The sequence below is a fragment of the Orcinus orca genome, chromosome 19, assembly GCF_937001465.1.
Source record: "Orcinus orca chromosome 19, mOrcOrc1.1, whole genome shotgun sequence".
Classification (NCBI taxonomy): domain Eukaryota; kingdom Metazoa; phylum Chordata; class Mammalia; order Artiodactyla; family Delphinidae; genus Orcinus; species Orcinus orca.
The window spans coordinates 13,899,012-13,920,145 of NC_064577.1; the positions used below are offsets into that span (position 1 = coordinate 13,899,012).

Sequence of the window (21,134 nt, forward strand, 5' to 3'; positions counted from 1 at the left end):
GCATAGGTCAAGCCATCTAGCAACCCTACCATGGTTACGCAATGATTTGTTTTCCATCTTCAAAACAATGATTTCGCTCTTTCTCGTGAAAGACAAGAGCAATCTGACAGCAACTGCTCATCAACCCAGTGCCCAAACTCCATCCTACCCACGTCGGTACCCATGTTCTTAGCCTGCCCTCCCATTACAGTGGCTGAAAGGCCCTCCTCCTATCAAAGGCAACCTACCTGCTTTCTACCTGTCAGCATATAACACCTGGCTTTAAAAAAAAAAAAGAGAGGATAAACAACAAGGTCCTACTGTATGGCACAGGAAACTATATTCAGTATCCTGTGATAAACCATAATGGAAAAGAATGTGTGTATATATATAGCCGAACCACTTTGCTGTACAGCAGAAATTAACACAACGTTGTAAATCAACTATACTTCAATCAAATAAATTTTAAAATATATAAATTTTAAAACACATAAAATTTTTTAAAAAGAGAGAGAAATCTATCCTTTGACCCCACTCCTCCAGGCCCTGCCTATTCCTCTGCTTCTCATCACAGCGAATATTTTCACCGAAAGACTTACTTATAGTCGTGACCCCTGCTTTCTGACCCCTGATGCTCTCCAGCCCAACTCCGCTGAGCCTGATCTCCAGTATCACTAATGACCTTCATGCTGTTACCAAATCCAAGGGCACCTTGGACTCTTCTAGGCCAGTCCTTGGCCAGGCAGCAGCATTCAACGTTCCCTCCTTCCGGAAACTGTGACTTCTCATGGCTCCCATGGCATCTCACGTTTTCTCAGGCACTTGCCTGTCTGGATCTTCCCCTAAGCTCAATCTTAAATGTTCCAGCCATCTCCTGCCCCTACCCTTCTTTCCTATCTGCTTATTCTCTGTAGTGGCCCGACCCTTCCTGTCCCATAGCTTTATACACCCTCTATTTCCTGATGACCCTAAATGCACTTCTCTAGCCCTGACCTTTCCCCATGTCCACCTGGCTACTTGCCAGTGCTACACCGATGCTCAGGAAGAATCTCTAACAGATCCAGAACAGAGCCCATCTTCCTCGCTCCCCCCCCAAAAAAAGCAAAACCAAACCTGTTCTCCATGCCGCATTTTAGCAAATGGCACCATGATCCACCCTGTTGCTTAAGCCCCAAATCTAGGATCGTCAGCTTCTCCACCTTCCCAATCCAGCCCCTCTCAACTCCTGTCAATCTGCCTCCAAAGCTCATCCAGAATCCACCCACGTTTCTCCGTTTCCACTGCTGCCACCCTGTTCCCAAGGCACCGCCACCACTCCCTATATCATTATCATGGTCTTTGAATTGGTCTACGACTTCCCCTCTCCATCCCCTACAATCCATTCTCAACATGGTAGCCAGAGCGAACTTGCAAAACATTAATCAGGTTATATCACCTTCTAATTAAAAGCATCTAATTAAAAGCACTCCTTCACAAAGGTGAAGGAATGAAGTTCGCAATCCCTAATTGTACTCCTCTTTGCAAAAAGGACTCCGAACGATTTCGCCTAATTCACAAAGCAATAAAGTCTGCCTCCTATTTACCTGATCCTCCATCATCTTATACCACTTCCCTTCCAGCCACACCAACTTTCTTGCTCTGTGCCATTCGACGCAGTGTGGACCACAGCCGTATCTTGCTCTTTAAGGTTAGATTTAAATTAATGACAACTAAAATGTGAAATTCGGTTCCCAAGTCTTACCAGGCACCTTTCAAGTGCTGAGTTGTCACACGGGGCTGCTGGCCGTGTGACAAGTGCAGATATAGAACATTTCCATCACTACGGAAAAGCTTGGACAGCACTGTTTGAGCTGTTCCTTGGATGGGGAAAGTCTGGTCCTGCCTTATGGCGTTGGCATTCACTGTTACCTCTGCGCAAAGTGCCCTCCCCCCAGCAATTCATTCCCACGGCTGGATCCAGACATCGGCTTCAATGGGAGGTTCCCCCACAAGCACCGATCTAAAGAAGCCACCGTTTAGTTACTCCCAAGCACACATGAACCAATTTAATTCTGCACAGCATTTACCACTGGCTAATGCTCTTCTTGTTTATTTGGGTTTGTCTGTTTATTGCTCAACTCCACACGCCTCCTCACGCCAAAGCAAACTTCCAAGATCAGGGACCTTGTCCGTCTGGCTCACAGCATTCCAGCGCCCGACACACCTGCCCAATTAGTATTAACTGATTGTTAGGCCCATGCCATTCATATTTCCTTCGAAATCACCTTTTCTCCACCTTCCCTGCCACCACCCAGCCTGGGCCTTCATGCAGGCCACCCCGACGGTACTACAAACAGAATCCTGCCTCTGCCCTGCCTCGAGCCTGCAAACACCTGCAGGGGAATGTTAGTTCTCCTCCTGTCAAATCAATTCCCTGTCCCTGTCCATTCTGGCTCCAAACGGCCTCCGTGTCCCCAAAGGCGGCAATGCGCTGGTTCCTACCTCGGCGCTGCTGTCAAGTCTCTCCCTCTGCCTGGAGCACCCTCCCCGTTTCTCGGTGAGGCTGCACCTTCTCCTGTCTCCCAGGTGTGGCCCAGGTGGGGGTGCTCTGCAGACACTGGCCCCTTCTCCGGCCTCCTCCAGCACTTCCTGTCTGCAGCCCGGCTTTGGCACTCACACACGCACAGAGGACAAGACGTTCCACCTTCCACGTACACACACACAGACCATCCCCGAGATGACTCCTAAGAGCAACGCTTCTCAAGCTGTACTGAGGGGCAGAGTCACCTGGAGAGCTCATAAAGGGCACACAGGTCAAGGCTTATGGGAGCAGGATAAGATCGGGCCTCTGTCCTTTTCCCACATTCCCCGGGTGACTCAGAGACCCACCAAAATACAAGCTGCACTGCTTTTCTTTTAAAATTTATTTTATTGAAGTATAGTTGATTTACAGTGTTGTGTTAATTTCTGCCATACAGCAAAGTGATTCAGTTATACATATATAAACATCCTGTTTCATATTCTTTTTCCATGATGTTTTATCACAGGATATTGAATATAGTTCCCTGTGCTGTACAGTAGGACCTTGTTGTTTGTCCATTCTATATATAATAGTTTGCATCTGCTAATCCCCAAACTCCCCCTCCATCCCTCCCTCATCCCTCTCCCCTTTGGCAGCCACAAGTCTGTTCTCTACGTCTATGCATCTGTTTCCGTTTCATAGATAGGTTCATTTGTGTCCTATTTTAGATTCCACATATAAATGATATCATATGGTATTTGTCTTTCTCTTCCTGACTTACTTCACTTAGTATGATAATCGCTAGGTCCATCCATGTTGCTGCAAATGGCATTATTTCATTCTTTTTTATGGCTGAGTAGTATTCCATTGTATATATGTACCACATCTTCTTTATCCATTCATCTGTCGATGGGCATTTAGGTTTCCATGTCTTGGCTACTGTAACTAGTGAGCTACACCGATTTACAACATCAGATCTTCAACAGGAATGGTTCAAGCCTTGTCCATTTCCACCAATCGGGCACACCTGGGAAGGGCCAGGTGTTAATGACCTTCTCTGACCCAACTTGCTCTCCTTCAAGTATTGAAAGCTACCCCCTGGGGCAGGCTGGGAAATGGCCCCTCCCAATGGAGCCACATCTTAATCCCTGGAGCCTACAACTGTCACCTTATATGGCAAAAAGGGACTTGCCAGGCGTAATTAAACTAAGGATTTGGGGATGAGAAGGCTTTGCTGGATTATCTGTACGGGCCCTAACTATAATCACAAGGGTCCTTATAAGGAGACAAGGTCAAAGAGGGAAGCAAAGCCAATGTGAAACCCGAAACGGGGAGAAAAGGTCACAGGATGTGCAGCCATGAGCCACGGAAGGAGCTGTTACAAGATGCGAAAGGAAAGAAACGGATTCCCCCCAGATCCCCCAGGAGGAGCCAGCCCTGGGACACTGACTTTAACCTCGTGACTCATCTCAGACTTCTTCAGATCTACGGAAGGGGATGCGTTCTTTTAAGCTGCTATGTTGGTGGCAATAGGAAGCTAATTCACTTCCTTTTCTGTAAGCATCCTGATTTTCTACTTAACTCACTATTGAAAGACACAAGAAGCTCCATTCAGACAGGGCGGGCTCGCTTCGTTCATCTCTGTGTCCACAAGGCCTAGCTCAGGGTCTGCCGTGCACATCCTCAAGGAAGGCCGATATTCCAAGTTGGAATTTGGGAACCTTCCCCGATGCGCCTGGCAGCCTAACCCCATTGGTGTTTCCCATAAGGGAAATACATGAAGTTCAGAAATAGGTCACCAAGCTTGAACATCTTGGGGAAGAACTGCTGTTGTATTCTGACTCGAGGAAACCTAGGCAGATACACTCTTCTTCTTAGACTCTTATTCTCATCCTGAAAAGTGTGTGGCTTAGAGCTGTGCTGTCCAATATGGTAGCCACTAGGCACATATAAGGATTTAAATACAAATAAAAATTAAAATGAAGACCCAGCCTCCCAGTCACACTAGCCACAACTCAAGCACTCACCAGCCACATGTTAGTGGCTACGGTATTGGATGGCACACACAGAGACCATTTCCACCATCGCAGAAAGTTCTACTGGACTATGCTGTCTGAGAGCATCTCTCCAAACACGCTTGGCTCCAGCTCTAGACCCCAAACTAGAAAACCTAAGGGGGAGAGAAATGCAGCCACCACACCCCATTCTACCCTGGAATTCTTTCTTGAGCGTGCGTCCTAAGATGCACAGCTTGGAGTGGTGTCCAGAGATTTTCGTCCAAGTCTGCTTCTTTGTCGAAAAGACTCTATCGTTGGAAAATGAGAAGGAGAAGTAGCAGCTGAGGAAACTGCAAACGAGAGATCGGACCCATGCAGGGGTGAGGTGGGGAGGATGGAGATTAGAGAGGGAAGAAGCAGGGGAAAGTAAGGGGAGCAGCACGTAGGAGATGGACTCTAGTGATGTGATCACGAGCAGAAAATTCAAATGTCGAAAAGGAGGCCTCCCTGGAGATCTGAAAGCACGTCAAGGAACAGCCAGCCTGCAGAGGGGCTGGACCACTGCTCAGAGAAGGGTCTGCAGGACAGACCTTCATCTGCCGTGGATACCCTGGTACCCACTCACCATCCCCATAGGGCAGCAATAGCGTGGGGGGAGAGATGGGGAGAGGAAATCAACTGAATGCAAAAACACAGAACTTTTCCATACAGAAAATTAAAAACTGGAAAGTGGGGGGGCTTCCCTGGTGGTGCAGCGGCTAAGAATCCGCCTGCCAATGCAGGGGACACGGATTTGAGCCCTGGTCCAGGAAGATCCCACATGAGGCGGAGCAACGAAGCCCACGCACCACAACTACTGAGCCTGCATGCCACAACTACTGAAGCCCGCGTACCTAGAGCCCGTGCTCCTCAACAAGAGAAGTCACCGCAATGAGAAGCCCGCGCACCGCAACGAAGAGTAGCCCCCGCTCGCCGCAACTAGAAAAAGCCCGTGCGCAGCAACGAAGACCCAACTCAGCCGAAAAATAAATAAATAAATAAATTTATATTTAAAAAAAACTGGAAAGTGCACAGTGCTGCCGAGGCTGTGGGTCAATGGGCGCTCGTAGATGTAGCTGGTGGAAGGATAAATAGATCTGTCTCGCTGGAGGCTGTCTGGCACTTTGTATCAAATTTACAAACACACTCTTTGCTCCAGGCTTTCAACTTCAAGAACGGATCCTTCCCTGACACTCCCCCGTGTGCAGAACGATGGACACACAGGGTATCCACAGCGGGCAGAGGTAACAGGAAAAGATGAGAAGCAACCTATACGCCCATCCGTGAAATGAGTCAGGAAGGTATAAAAAAAACGAGGACACTCCTTCTATTGACTAAACTCCACGATACACTGTTACAGGGTTTAAAAAGCAGCAGCGGCAGCAAGGTGAAGAAGAGAGAGGAAGCCAGCACAGGTGTGAAGGGAAATAAAGGCACACGTATAGTCGCAAATATCTGCACCATTTCCTCTGTACCCACAAGAAACTGGTAACTTGCTCACCTCTGGGGAAGGGAATTAAGAGGCAGAGGACAAAGGGCGGGAGGCAGGCCAACGTTCACTCTCTATTTTTTAGTGCCTAATAAATGACAGAATTCATCTATATGTGACCTATTCAGTAAGAGTAAAATTAACAAAGATACGCTTCCGGATATGTACCCTCGACAAAGAGTTTAAAACTTACCGCATGAACACCCTTCTGCATGGATGCTACAACCTCAGTGGGAAGACAGCACCTGCCAGGTGAGTGGGCCCAGGGGACCAGCTGCACAGCAGCCTCGAGCCCCCGGGTGCCACGGGCGCCTCTGTCCCCTCGCCCGGTAGCAGGTGTCACCTCCCCTGTGGTCCCGGGCCTCCGAGGAGGAGTTCCCAAAGCCCTGGCCCTCAGCAAAGCCGGGCTGTGTTCCAGCCTTGGAAATGATCAGGAATAGCTCTGCTCCTGCCTAAAGCCCAGCTTCTGGGTCCATTTCCGACCGGGGTTCCACCCCGCCCCAGGGCGCCCACTGCCCGGGCAGTGATACCCCGCCAGCCTCTCACGCTAGGGGAGCAAATGCAAGCAAGTTGCAGGGCGGCGTCTGATAATCACTATGGACACCAGCCTGAATCGGGTCTGTGTCCAATTAGCCACGCCTGCAACACCACCATAGCAACGAAGGTAATATTATTGTTCCACGAAGAGAAAATGAAACACACACACACACGCACACACACACACACGCACACACACACACACACACACACACACACACACGATGTGTTGTCCAACAGCCTCCAAAGCCACAGACGTAACGCTTCTCCACGCCCTACAACTTGTGCCTCTCACTTCCCCAAGACGATGCAGCTTCTCTGACGGGAAGTCACAGGCTCGGGCAATTACCTCTTCACACCCTCCACGCCGTGTGCCCTTCACAGGGCTGCACTCCTCCCTCTGCCCTCTTCCTGCTGGAGACAGAACGGCCTCCAGGTGAAGCTCCAAGCTGGCTGGCTGGCTGGCTGGCCGCTTTCCCCAGGCCAGACCCAAGCTGGGCACTGGAGTTTCGGTGGCTGCAGGCATGAACCACACACTAATCTTCAGACACAAATGTGGAAAGCATTAACCCAAATGGAAAGACATAAATCAGGAGGGGAGCTATGGCACGGAGGAAAACAGCTCTGCTCGGAGAGCCCGGGCCGTTGCACAAGAGCAGGGTTGAGTCACCCTTCAGCAGAGGGAGGGGAGCCCCGGCGGGACTGGTGGGTGGATGAGCCCGGGGTGGGGGTGGGGGGGAGCAGTGCAAAAGCACAGCTGTAAGTTCATCACCAACCACACTTCATCAGCAGCCTGGGGAGAGGGGGGCCAAATGTCACCTCCCCTCCCCAACTCAGGAAGTGTTTCAAAATGTGTCCTCTCCGGAGGAGACAGCAGCAAGGAGTCTTCCTAACAGCCAACCAGTCACCCTTTACAGCCTGCAGCTGTGTCCCGGGGAAACAAATCCCAGGCCCTTATCCTTCTTTGCTTCTCCCTGGCCATGAGCCATGCTGTTTTGGGGTCCTCAAGTCTAGGTGCCCATCGTGGGCACACAACGTTTGCCCTACCTGCTTGCCCATCACCACCGTTTCATATCTTTTCTTCCTTTCCTTCTTCCAAACACCCCATACTCCACACAAGCTGCTGGGGACAAGACAAACCTATCAGCTTCCCCATCCCTGCTCCCTAGGGAGAACCTCCCAGCTTCCTGTAAGACATGGCCTCACCCACCAACTCCTCAGCCAAGACTGATTCCCAACCTTCAAGTTCTAAGCACCTGCTCCTGGGCGAGGCCCTGCTGTCCCTGGGTGTGGCAGTGGGGGAGGAGGAGGCCCAAAGAGATAACGCAGCTGGAGAACAGAGCAGTAGGAGGTCTGAGCCCTGGGGGCTCCAGAAACTACCATGGAAATGCCCTAGCTTTCAGCAGGACCCTCCCCGTCTCCAGGCCATCTTCATCTTGCTCTGATGAAATAAGAGGTTGCATTTAGAGATCCATGGGGTCCCTTAGACTCTGACAACGCTAGGTAATGTAGTGGAACTTACACCCCCCCTGTGAGTACAGACACACACAGCCTGAGAGACGGGTAAACGACCCAGTTTTGTTGGAAGGGGACAAGTGATGGAGAAAAAGAGCAGAGCGGTGTAAAGGGGTGGGCATGACAAGGAGGGCAAGAGAGTCAAAAGAGATCAAAGAGTGGGTTAGTTTCTGGCGGCTCTGTACCAAATTATCACCAACTACGAAGCTTAAAGTCACAACACAAATGTATTGTCTTCTGGTTCTGGAGTCCGAAGTCTAAAAAGGGGTTTCACTGGGCTACAGTCAAGGTATTAGCAGGGCTGGTTCCTTCGAGAGGCCCTGGAAGAGAATCCGCTTCCCTGCCTCGTTCAGCTCCTTGAGGCTGCCCGCAAGTCCCTGGCTCGCGGCCCCCTCCTCACATCCTCCACCTCTTGCTTTTGCTGTCACATCTACTCCTGACCTGACCCTCCTGCCCCCCTCTTATCAGGACTCTCTGTCCGGACACTGGACCCACCTGAATAATCCAAGATCACCTCCTCCTCTGAAGAGCCTTAATTTAATCACACCTGCAAAATGCTGTTTGCCTCGTAAGGCAACATCCACAGGCTGTGTGGCTTAGGACACGGACATCTCTGGGGGACCATTACTCAGCCCGCCACAGGGCTTAGCCACGTGGGCTGCCAAGGCCCTAAGGAGGAAGCATGCCTGGAACACCCATAGGAACGCCAGAGAGGCCGGTGTGCAGCAGAGGGATGAGTGAGGTGCAGGGGAGGAGAGGCCCCCAAGGGCAGGGAGGTCATGGGCCCGACCACGTCGCACCTTGTCAGCTGCGGTGAGGGCTCCTTCGGCTTTTACTCTGCCATCGTGGGGGCCCATCGGGATGTTCTGAGGAGCAGCGTGATACGATCGGACTTATCATTTGAAAAGAACAGACTGGGGTCCGGCAGAGCCGTCAGGAGGCAACTGCACTAGTTCAAGGGCACAGGGCTGGTGGCTGTGGCTCGGGGCAAGATGACAGCAGTGGGGGTGGTGACGAGCGGTTGGAGTTTTTAAAAAATCAATTTGGAAGGAGAAGCCCACATGTTTACCTGACAAACCGAACATGGGACGTGAGACAAAAGGCGGTGGGGGGGGGTGTCAAGGTTTTTGGCCACAGCAGCTGGAGGGACGGACTTCCCATTTACTGAGCTGGACAGGCTGCGGGTGGCGTGAGGCTTGGACAGGTTGAACAGCAATGCCAACTGGATGTGGGTCAGGAGGTCAAGGGCAAAACTGAGCAAAGACTGGAAATGGACTTGCCGACCACAGCTGAAGGCTCTCACTGTGGCAGGCATGGGGGCGGCGGGGGCGCTGCCAGGGGTCTGGGCGGGGTCCCACCACCAGGTTGAGAACTGGTGTCTGGACTTGACCCTGAGAGTAATGGGACGCGCCTGGGCCCCACGGCAGCCCGGGGTGTGGAGTCAGCCAGGATGACCCGGATTAATTCTGTGGGTCGGGCACCAGTTGCGAGACAAGAAGGCAGAGGCTGCATCAGCAGGGATTGCGTCTCAGCCCTCGATTGCTCAATCCGGCATTTTCCTACTTCTCACAGCCCAGAGGGTGGGAATCCTAGTCGTGGGGAAGGTCGGGGGAGCGGGGCGGGATTCAGGAATGGGGTCAAACGCCAGGCTCCAGGATCCTTCGCTGTGGACAGCTCACCTCACTACCCAGTCGGTCTCTGCCTGGCCCTCGAGGGCACTCACTGTCCTGCCCGTGAGTCCCGGAAAGCCTTCCTGTGTCCAAGCTGCTGGACGGTATCAGCGTGGTCCTACCTGAGGGGCCCAGTAAATCAGAAGGACAAAGCAGGTCAAGGGCAGGTGCCCAGACTGTGGGGCACCTCCCAGGGGACAATGTGCTGAAACATCTATTGCAAGCAGGATTCCCATGGCCCAACGGCACAAGCCAGGCCCTTTCTGGGCACTTTCATCCATTCATCCATTCATTCATTCGACAAATATTAGTGAGGACCTGCCCAGGGTCAGGCGCTGCTTCTAGACATTTGGGGCACGGCAGTGACCAAATAAAAGGGGAAAAAACCCCTGCGTTTGTGGAGCATTGATTTCAGCAAGGGGGTAAGGGGAGCACACGATAAAAACAATAAATAAGTAAACTATAAAGAGTATTAGAAGGTGATGGAGGAAAAAAAAAAATAGAACAAGGGGAACCAGGAGGTCAGGGTAGACTGGGAGGGTGGGCAGCAATTTTAAACAGTTTGAAATGTTACAACTGCTTCCAAGTCACAGCGGACAATCTTTCTCGCTCTTCAGTCCCTTCCTTCCTTCCTTCCCTCCCTTCAACAGTCACTGGGTGCTCACCCTAGGGCAGCCCCATGTGCTCCCCGCTCTCATGAAGATGTTTTATTTTACAATTTATTACATTTTATTATACATTTTATTCAAGGAGACAGAAGTTAAGACAGCTAGTAATTCCAGAAGGGTGACGAACAAGCAGAAACTCACCATCTCCCAGGATTCCTGCAAGCACGCCCATCACAATGGGGGACCCCCCCAAGAGTGTCTGATTCTTGGTCCAAGTCCCCAGCCCACTTCCTCCCTCCTACTTCATGTCCCCATCACCACCATGACCTGGATTAGGAGAAAGCACAACTCAGTGGTCTCTCTGGAAGCTGCCCACAGACTGTCCTTACACTGGCCCGGTCACCATCCCAAAGAATCGGCTGGTTTTAGGGCCTCTGGATGAACTTGTCTGTTCCATGTTTCAGACTCAACATCTTCTCGAGGAGCACCGCCCCCCCCCCAATACCCCCCAAGGGGGCCCTGCCAGCCCTGCCCTCCCCTCTGCTCTGAGCACCTCTGGCAGGCAGGTTCTGATTCCTCCCGCCCGGCTGTGCTCACTCCCGGAGCCACGGCGGCCCGGGAGCAGAGGATGACAGGGGAGGATGTCACATGTGGGCTGTCTGGGGGCAAAAGGTGTTGGGCAGCTCACGCCTCTGACCACAACGTGCAACTCTCTTATCCGTGGCGCTAACCACTGGGGAACTACAAGCGAGCTGAGTACAAAGGCTCTTCCTGTTTGGAGGGAAGTCAAGGCTGGCCCCTGAGGCACATCCCTGACAGTCTTTTGGCGTCTGGACCCTCCCTCTCCTCCCACTCTGCATCCAGCTGTGAGCCAGCTGGACCAGTGCTGGCCCCAGGCCCAGGTGGACGACACAGCCACCAATGGGGAGAAGCAGCCACCAGGAGCTGGCCCAGCCACTGTCTCACTCCCTCTGCCCTGCCACAGACCCTCCAGTCTTATTTCCCTCTAAAACTGGGGGTCACTGGAGAAGATAGGGCACCATCACTTTTCCTTCCTGCCGTGTTACTGAGTCTCCCCTAAATGGTTCAGCTAGACCAGGACTCAATCCGCAGACCACAAAGATGGCGCTCAGCAGAGATGCTCTGAGCTCTCCACACCTCACAGCTGCACAGAGCTTCGGGGGCTCCACGGCCCTCTGTGGGAGGCCGGTACAGAATCGGTACAGCAACCAGTGGGTCAGATCACAGGCTCTGGAGAGAGATGGTCTGGGTACAAACCCTGTCGCTGACTGGGTGACCCTGAAGAAATGATTTCACTTCTCTGTGACTCAGTTTCCCCATAGGTACAATGGGCCTGGTAGTACTCATAGGTTTGTTGCAAGGATGAAATGAGTGAGTACATAAAGATACAGCATCTGGAATGGCACCTGAAAACATAGCAAGTGCTACATAAATGCTGTCCAGTATTATTAAATAGTTTTGATTGGACAGATCTGTTTTAAAATAAACTAACCACGGGACGTCCCTGGCGGTCCAGTGGTTAAGACTCCACACTTCCACTACAGGGGGCTCGGGTTTGATCCCTGGTCAGGGACCAAAATAATAAATTAATTTTAAATTAATTAATTAAAAAACAGCCTATCCACCTGTGTGGCCACAGGCCCGTTCATTAGTTGAGAAAATATAGGTACAGGGAGAGTACTGACGATCTAACCGGGTACCACTGACACTGCTTGCTTATTCCTCGTCAGCCTCTCCCAGGCTTCTCCAACCCCATGCTTTCCATCAAAGTCTCAGAAGGCCAGGGGATTCCAGGGTGCCTCTAGCACCCCAGCAAGGAACTCAGCAACCCTCCCACCCAGGGCACAACACAGACATCTCAGAATCCACGGAGACCCATTGTCTTAGGGGAGGACTTGGGAGGCAGTGGACCCAGGGCCGCCTGGAGCTCTGTGGGCCCCTGACACAAAGCCCCCCAAAGCACGTGTCACGGCGTGACACGCTAACAGCCACACAACATCTACCCTCCACCAGCACCATCAAAGCCCCGTGCTCCAAAGGCCATCAGCACCATGGCTCTTGCAGGTGGCAAGACGGAGGGAAAACACATCAGGGGACACCACTTAATGATGAGCCGTGTGACCCAAACCCCAAGAGTGGGCCTTCCCATCTGTGAACTGTGGTGGTCTGGCTCTCCCAGACCCACCCTGCCAAGGACAGTGCTTAGCAAGCAGTTCAGGCCGCTGTGTTAGCCCTCATCCTGCCCTCCCGCTGAAGACTTACAAATAGTGCCTTCTCCTGGGAGAAACAGCCAGTGCCTAAGCCTCTTAGAAACCCTCACGTGTTGAGATAGGGACCCAGACACCCTTCACTGGAGGCATCGTCCCAAACACTTGTGTGGCAAGGTTTGCTCAACAGCCATGGCGGGGGAGAGTGGAAAGCCCCCAGCTCAAAGTGGAAAACCCTGGCTCCCGACCACGTCTCCTCTGCACAAACCAGTTACTGATTGCCATCAGCCTTGGCTTTCCTCACCCGGTAAAACCCAAACACGACCTGACATGCTGCAAAATTAACTGAAATACGTGTCAACGTGCAGGCTGAGATCTGTATCATTTTAGGGTTCAATGGGGGACTCCATATTTAAACATATTTTAATATCTCTTTACCCGAATATCTCTAGATGGGGCTACGCCCCCCAGGTTACCACAGCCTCAACACTCGTGAGTCACCTGTTGGATCCCGGAAAGCACTGAAAACTATTTTGAGCAGGGGTCCTGGGGTTCCTGCATGCAACTGAATTCCCTGGAAAGCATGTTCAACACAGACATCGGGGCCCCACTCCTGCTTTTTGACTGAGCAGGTCTGGGGGGTGATGCTGGTCCAGGGACCACAGTTTGAGAAGCCCAGCCTTAGAATCTGAAGACTAGAAGGTACACCAGGAATCACCCAACACGACCACAGAAGAGCCAGGGGACACCCCATGCCCCGCGCCTGGTTAACAGCTCCTGGTCCAGTCCTGCTGTCGGCCTGACGCGAGGCTGTTCCAGCTCCCACCTCAGACACAGGCGGGGCTAAGGTGGAGGCGTGGCCCCCAGCTGCTTCCTGCTTCCTGTCCCTTGGCCCGGGGGCGGCGGGGGGGGGGGGGGGGGGGGGGGGGGCCCGCCCAGCCCTCCTGATGATCCTATCCTTGGGCCCAGCTCCTCCCTTCCAGGAAGAGGCAGGTCTGGCACAGGAGGTCTCAAGGCTGGGAGGGTGGAGTCCTAGGCCCCAGGGAAGGGAAGGGGCACAGCAGGGCCCTGGGGCAGCTGATTCTAGGCCAAGCCCCTCCATCCTGAGCAGAGCCCGGAGACAGTGGGCTCTGAGGAGCGGGGAGCCGGGCAGGCGCGCACACTGCACCCAGTGTCCCGGCCACACAATGCATAAGGGGCCGGCAGGGCAGGCGGCCAGGGCCCACTCATGCCAGTACCATCTCGAGCCCTTGCCAGGCCTCAGAGGGCCGGTGAAGAAGCTGGACTCTGTCCCGGGGCACAGTCGGGCTCTATTCTTATCTCAAGGGGGGAATGCGTGACTCTCCTTGCAGTGAACGGGGGGCCCCCCCGGCGAGGTGGGAGAGGAAACAGGGCCGTCACTGTGCCTGAGAGGGCTCCCCACTTGGCCCCCGGCTCCAACTGGCCCCTGGTGCCAGGGCCTTGCACGAGCCTCCGACAAGGACAGGCCGGGCCGAAGGTGGACAAGGAAAAGTACAGCCCGGCACAGACTGGCCCTCACCGACGGCAGGACTCAGAAACCTGCACACACGGGTCCTAAGTGAGACCCAACAGGACGGGTCCGAGCGGGAAACACAGCCTCCTGGACACAGTTACTTACCGAATCCCAAAGGAAAGGGTCCAGATATCCTATGCACCCCACACACAGGCACAAGTTCCGGCAGATACGGGTCCCTCTCTCACCTAGCCCAAAACATCATTTGCAGGTGGCAACAGATCTCATTAAGACCTCCCTTTAGTTTGACAGAAGGAAACACAATGATTTTGACACGTATTCATCCCACTTTCTAGGTGTCTGAGGGCGGAAAAACAACCCACTGAAGAGCCTGGGTTACTACCATGGACTCAAAGCCTCAAACCACTCATACCTTAAGTCTGCAAGTATAAAGGCGCCCCGTGGTGGATGAAGTGACAGATGAGGGTGACAAGGGAGGTACCAGGGGTCAGGGGGATGGAAGAGAAGTTACGTGCACTGAAATAACTGAAGGATGATTAAAAATAAAGAAATGAATATTTAGTCATCACCCACTACGTGCTAAGTATGTAATTCTGTAAGGCAAGTATCAGCTTTTTTTTTATTCCCTTTTTTTTTTGGCTGCGTTGGGTCTTTGTTGCTGCACGCAGGCTTTCTCTAGTTGTGGTGAGCGGGGGCTACTCTTCGTTGCAGTGCATGGGTTTCTCCCTGCAGTGTCTTCTCTTATTGCGGAGCATGGGCTCTAGGTGCACGGGCTTCAGTAGCTGTGGCTCGCGGACTCTAGGGCACATGGGCTTCAGTAGTTGTGGTGCACAGGCTTAGTTGCTCCGCGGCATGTGGGATCTTCCCGGACCAGGGATCGAACCCGTGTCCCCTGCAGGGGCAGGCAGATTCTTAACCACTGTGCCACCAGGGAAGTCCCAGAGTTCCCAATTTTAAGATTAGAAAACAGAGTCACTGAGAAGTCAAGAGATGTTCCTTAAGCAGTTATGTACAGAGCCAGGATTCAGATCTAGGCCTTCAAGTCCAGCCCTCTTTGCATTAGAGCAGCCCACTTCCTGGGAGTGGCAGGGATGGGCAGCAGCAGTGTTGGAGAGGGAGAAGGCATCTCAGGCATGAGGGCGTTGCCAGAACGCATTGCCACCAATTTTCCTTCACATGTTTCTCCTTTAGGCCTGCAGATCCGAGTCTCGGCCAGTGAAGGGGGTGGTGGGCATTTTCAAGGGCTGTAAATTGGTACCACCTTTCTGAAGAGCAACAATAGAATGGGTCAAAATGTACACCACAGATGTAACTGCAGAGCATGCTTCTTTCCAGGAGAGGATGCCTCACTAGGAATGTTGGCTTCAGTGATTTTAACAAAAGCCAAAAAAAAAAGGAAAAAGAAGCAAGCTCAGTGTCCATCACTAGGGGATTATAAATAATAACTAGTTCATCCAAATGATGAACTAATAGCGAACACTAAAAATAATGCTTTAGATACATCTACTCATCCAGAAAGATATTTAACATATATTAAGTTTAAAGAAAAAATGCCGCAGAGCAACTAAGCCCGTGCGCCACAACTACTGAGCCCGCGTGCCGCAACTACTGAAGCCTGCGCACCTAGAGCCAGTGCTCCGCAACAAGAGAAGCCACCGCAATGAGAAGCCTGCGCACTGCAAGGAAGAGTAGCCCCGCTCGCCACAACTAGAGAAAGCCCGTGCGCAGGAACGAAGACCCAACACAGCCAAAAATAAAAATAAAACATTTTTAAATGCCTTAAAAAAGAAAAGAAAAAAAAACAGGTTGCACAATTGCATATATAATATGATTAAAAGGGGGGAACAAGGGCTTCCCTGGTGGTGCAGTGGTTAAGAATCCGCCTGCCAATGAAGGGGACACGGGTTCAAGCCCTGGTCAGGGAAGATCCCACAGGCCGCGGAGCAACTAAGCCCGTGCACCACAACTACTGAAGCCCATGTGCCCTAGAGTCTGCGAGCCACAACTACTGAAGCCTGTGCACCTAGAGCCCGTGCTCCGCAACAAGGGAAGCCACCGCAGAGAGAAGCCTGGGCACTGCAAGGATAAGTAGCCCCTGCTCGCCGCAACTAGAGAAAACTCGTGCACAGCAACGAAGACGCAAAGCAGCCAAAAATAAATAAATTTATTTAGAAAAGGGGGCGGGGGAACAAGGAGATTGTTCTTCCTTTCTCAGTAGGATGAAAGAGAGGGGTGAATGGTGACAGGGTGATGGGGGCGGGGGTGGGAGAGCCAGGGTGGTGCTGGGAACGAAACCAGTGGGTGAGGGGTCAGCTGAGGGTGGGAGCCGGTGGAGAACTTAGACTAACTCCTGTTTGGCCTTCCTCTGGACCAGTCTTAAAGGACTAGGAAACATCCAGAAAATACTGAACTAGTAAATCTTTTAGAAGCCCCTCCCCCCTGCTTTACTTATTAATACTACCCCCCCCCACTCCCTTCCCACCCTGGTGTTCCACCTCAGTTCCCATCACGGACGAAGCCAGAGGGGCCTGGACAAGGGGGACGCGGTGAGCTCCCAGGCTCTGCCCGCTGAGGGTGCTGCCAGTCTGTGGCCTGGACTCACGTGACACCCGCCTCTCCATCTCAGAGCAGTCCTCTCAGCCGCGGGGAACCCACAGCAGGCCCTGAGGTGACACTGCTCGGGTTCCCCGGACACCAGCTCGCCAGTAGTGACCAACCCAGTGACTCAGGGAGGGCACAGTTAATCGGGCCTTTCCTGCAAAGGGGGAGCCGCTTCCCAGACAGAAAAAAGTACAAGCAGACCTCAGAGAGATGGTGGGTTCCGGTTCCAGACCACCGCAATAAAACGAGTCACAGGATTTTCTTTTTTGGTTTTCCAGTGTGAATAAAAGATGTTTACACTATAGTCTATGAAGTGTGCAACGGCATTATATCTTAAAAAAAAATACCTTAATTTTAAGATACTTTATTGCTAAAAAATGCTAGCCATCATTTGACAATGGGCCACAAACCTTCAATTGGTTTAAAAAAAAACGAAAACAAAAACAAGAACACAATACCCGAGCTGTACCTGTTATTTCCTTTCTCTTTCAACTCTCCAGTTCTCTTCCTTGGAGTTCTCAGGGAGGAAACCCAGGAACAATAAATGGGTGTGAGGGAGAAGAGGGAGAAAGAATTCACGTGCCCCCCACATACATACACACACACACACACACACACACACACACACACACACACACACACACACACACACCCTCAAGATCTCCTCTTGTTCCTGAAAAGTCCACAGAATTCAGGGAAGCCGCTCGCTGGTCAAAGAGCAGCCCTGTTTTGAGGGTCAGGACCAAGCCCAGGGTGGAGCTCTGGGAAGAGAACGTGACCGGGACCAAAAGACCCCACCTCCCATCCCAGTGAGAGCAGCATGGCCAGAGCCAGCCAGTTCTGGGTTCAAACCCCAGCCCTGCCCCTTCCTAAGCTGGGTGATCTTCCTTAACCTCATTGGCCAGACACAGACCAGAGCCTGGGCTTCTAGAGCCAGGTGAGTGCAGGCTCCTGACCAGCCTGGCAACCTTGGGCGGGTCACCCTGTCCCTAGAACCCAACATCTTCTGCAGGGAGACGGCCGCAAGCAGACAGAGGTTGGTTAAGTTCTGGCCGACACACTGGGTTGCTAGCTGTTGTTTTCGGTTACAGTCAATTACCAACATTACAAAACGGGGTGATTTCAAATTTCCAGCTGGGCACACGCTCCCTACGATTGGTTGTAGCTGCTGTTTCCGACGGCACGTCATTCCTCGGCGCTTAGTGACCTACCGACATCTGAATCTGTCACCCCTGCTCGAGATGACACAACATTCCGTGACCGTGGGCACCTGTTTGCTCTGAACACTGGGGTTAACTCGGGGAGCCCCGGAAAGAAGGCAGCAGTGACCCCCACCCTGTACATAATCCCCTTTCTGGACCCAGCTCCAGCTTACATCAGGGGGACTCGTGGTTGCCTGGGGTTGGTGGGGGGACTGCACAGCCCGCAGTTGGGGGCTGCAGGGGGAGGGTTGGTAGGGGGGCTTTTGCTACTGGCTGCGTGGTCTTGAGGAGACCTGGGCTTGAAGTACTACATGAAATACTCACTTTTTCTTTGTTCCAGAACCCTCATCATCAACAGCTCCACCCAACTCCCCCGAAAGCATTTCAGCTGTCAGCTCACAGAGGGACAGACTCCAGGCTGGAGGACATGCCGCTTACTTGAGAACTTTGATTTTAAAGACACTAACCTGACCCTGGGAAACACAGGACCTGAGCAGAGAAGTCCCCTAAGCCCAGAGCTCTGACCGGATTCCCTTCCAAGACCTGCGCCTCCGTCTCCCTGCCCCAAACCCCCCGAGATTGGGCAAGTTCCCACCAGGCTGAGTGGACCAGGGCAGAAAGCTCTGAGCAAATCCTGGAACCCGCGAGCCTCTCCCTAGAAACGGGGATGAAACACGAGAACCACACAAAGATCTGAGTGATTCCAGGACCACCTCCGGGGCCACATAAGCTCTCCACAGAGCACACACAAACACTGCGCCAGGGTTCTAAACATCTGGGGCTTAGCTAATCCTCGGCTCTGGGGCCTTCAGCTTGGGTGGACTCCCAGAAACAGCCGAGCCGGAGGGGGATCCGGGTCCAGTTTCCAGGGAGCTGGGCCAGGCCTGGGAGCCCTGCACCTGGCCCTGCCCCAAGCCGGGGCCCCGAGTCCCCACAAGGCCATGCATGCATCCTCCTGGCCCACACCCGCAGTTCCGGGGCGGCTCCACCGCCCAGCCCACACGTGGAAGGCGGAGGCCTCAGCGCTCCAGGATTCCATTCTGCGGTGGAGGCTTCCAGAGGAAATAATTCCCTAATCCCCTTCCTAAATCAAGGCCAAGAAACAACTTGCGCGGAGTCCGCCAGACGACGGCTGCCCAGCTGTCCCTGCCCTGACCTCCTGTAGCTAAGGAGGAACTGGGGGGGCCTGGGGCGGGGCAGGACGTGGGGCCCCTCGTGCTCACGGACCCACACTTGATGCAGTCAGCTCTGATTTTCGGTCCACAGACCATGGGATTCCAGAGTACGCCGAGGCCCAGTGCTTCCCCTGTTCACCCTTAACCGGGCCAGAAGACAAACTCTGCGTTTCATGACATATTTATTCAACTGCACTGTCTATTGCCTATTTTCACTTGCAGTGAAAGGTTTCATCAAAATCTTGTTTAAAATTCCAAAAGAGGCACCTTTTAATGTCAGTGATCCTTGACTGATTTAATTTCTCCCTGTGGGTCAAGAGACAGACATGGGACATTTCCTTACCCGATGACTTCAATACATAAAATGGTTAAAAGATGCCTCGATGACAAAAGTGCCAAGACCATAAAACAGAGACGGGACAGTCTTATCAACAAACAGTGCTGGGACAAGACAGCCACATGCAAAAGAATGAAGCTGCCGCCTTTCTCTCACCATTTACAAAAATTAACTCAAAACAGATCTAAGTGGGCTTCCCTGGTGGCGCAGTGGTTGAGAGTCCACCTGCCGATGCAGGGGACACGGGTTCGTGCCCCGGTCTGGGAAGATCCCACATGCCGCGTAGCGGCTGGGCCCGTGAGCCATGGCCGCTGAGCCTGCGCGTCCGGAGCCTGTGCTCCGCAACGGGAGAAGCCACAACAGTGAGAGGCCCACGTACCGCAAAAAAAAAAAAAAAAAAAAAGATCTAAGTTCTAAATGTAAGAGCTACAACTATCATACTCATAGAAGAAAACAACAGTGTAAATCTTCATGACCTTGGGTTAGACGCCAGTTTCTTAAACAACAAAAGCACACGGGACAAAGGGAGAAAAAACATACATCATCAAAATTAAAACTTTTTGTGCTTCAAAGGACACTCTCAAAGAAAAGGAAAAGACAACCCATAGAATGGAAGAAACTTTTTGCAAATCGTCTCTCTGATAAAGGACTTTTATCTGGAGTACATGAACACATACAACTCAATAATAAAAAGACATTTGTTATTTCACTCAATATGAGGAAAATGGGCAAAGGCTCTGACAAGACCTTTCTCCTAAGAAGATAGATGAACAGCCTATAAGCACTTGAAAAGATCTTCAACATCATTAGCCTTCAGGGAAATGCAAATCAAAGCCACTTCACACCCGCTAGAAGATAGATAATAACAAGTGTTGGGGCTTCCCTGGTGGCGCAGTGGTTAGCGCAATGGTTAAGAATCCGCCTGCCCATGCAGGGGACACGGGTTCGATCCCTGGTCCGGGAAGATCCCACATGCCGCGGAGCAACTAAGCCCGTGCGCCACAACTACACAGCCGGCGCTCTAGAGCCCGTGAGCCACAACTACTGAAGCCCAGGTGCGGCAACTACTGTAGCCCACGTGCCTAGAGCCCATGCTCCGCAACAAGAGAAGCCACCGCAATGAGAAGCCCGCGCGCCGCAACGAAGAGCCTGTGAACAGCAACGAAGACCCAACGTGGCCAAAAAAAAACCCCCAAAAACCAAAAAACAAAGAAGCAAATAACAAGTGTTGGCAAGGATGGGAAGACCCTGTACAGACAGCAATGTAAACTGTGCCCCAGCTTTGGAAAATCCTCTGGCAGTTCCTCGGAAGGTTAAGCACAGTTACCATCTAACCCAGCAATTCTGAATTCCTGATTATCCACCCCACCCACGCTGCGTACGTGCATCCATGTACATGTTTGCGTGCACACACAGATAACCGCCACTCACCATCAAACCCCTTGTCTTCACAGCCACGACCTCCCCGTGGTATCACATTGGAAGAAACATCACCAAGCCAACGAAAAACTGTTATAAAAGCAATTTGATCTTTACTAAAGTCTCTTTTTAAAGGAAGAAAAGGGCTTCATTCACAACACGTAGCAAAACTTAAAATCTTCCCCTCCCCTCCCTTTCAATCTGACTCGCGGGCAGCGGCCAATGCCCGAATCTCCTTCCTACTTTCTCCAGAGGACTTTAAATTCCTCCCGCGCCCCCATGGCTTGGGTCATTCCCCACTGCAGACCTCCTTCTCCAAAAGACAGACAGACTGACAGACACT

At 52.2% G+C, this 21,134-nt stretch overlaps 1 protein-coding gene across 12 annotated transcripts in view; it reads right to left on the reverse strand.

Annotated features, from left to right (window-relative positions):
* GAS7 (growth arrest specific 7) overlaps window positions 1-21,134 on the reverse strand; it is a 201,320-nt gene that overhangs the window by 137,016 nt on the left and 43,170 nt on the right. Inside the window, exon 1 of one of the 12 annotated variants that reach the window (XR_004481849.2) lies at window positions 12,618-12,733. The exons of 4 other annotated variants lie outside the window; for them this stretch is intronic. The gene's annotated coding sequence lies outside the window, so the exon portion shown is untranslated. 7 more of the 12 variants (XR_007473547.1, XR_007473553.1, XR_004481843.2 and 4 more) reach the window with 7 other exon arrangements.